General features: G+C 54.3%; 1 protein-coding gene across 1 annotated transcript in view; it reads left to right on the forward strand.

The window, feature by feature from the left end:
- The window catches only part of rbm34 (RNA binding motif protein 34), a 2,509-nt gene that overhangs the window by 147 nt on the left and 2,097 nt on the right, over positions 1 to 265 (forward strand). The gene's annotated exons all lie outside the window — the stretch shown is intronic.

A 265-nucleotide genomic window follows, 5' to 3' on the forward strand; every position in this document is an offset into this window, starting at 1 on the left:
GGGGGGCTCCGCTGCGCCAGACAGTGTCCCACATTGTCCCCTTGTCCCCCCTTGGGCTTATTAGCACCTTACCCTCTCTCCCTGCGGAAACAAGACAATGGATCAATGCCAGGAAACACCCGTCCTAGATGTAGCTAAGCTAGCTCCGTGTTGCTGTAGCTTAGCTAGCTCCGTGTTGCTGTAGCTAAGCTAGCTCCGTGTTGTTGTAGCTTAGCTAGCTCCGTGTTGCTGTAGCTTAGCTAGCTCCGTGTTGCTGTAGCTTAGC

Source organism: Etheostoma cragini, unplaced genomic scaffold (assembly GCF_013103735.1).
Source record: "Etheostoma cragini isolate CJK2018 unplaced genomic scaffold, CSU_Ecrag_1.0 ScbMSFa_897, whole genome shotgun sequence".
Lineage (NCBI taxonomy): Eukaryota > Metazoa > Chordata > Actinopteri > Perciformes > Percidae > Etheostoma > Etheostoma cragini.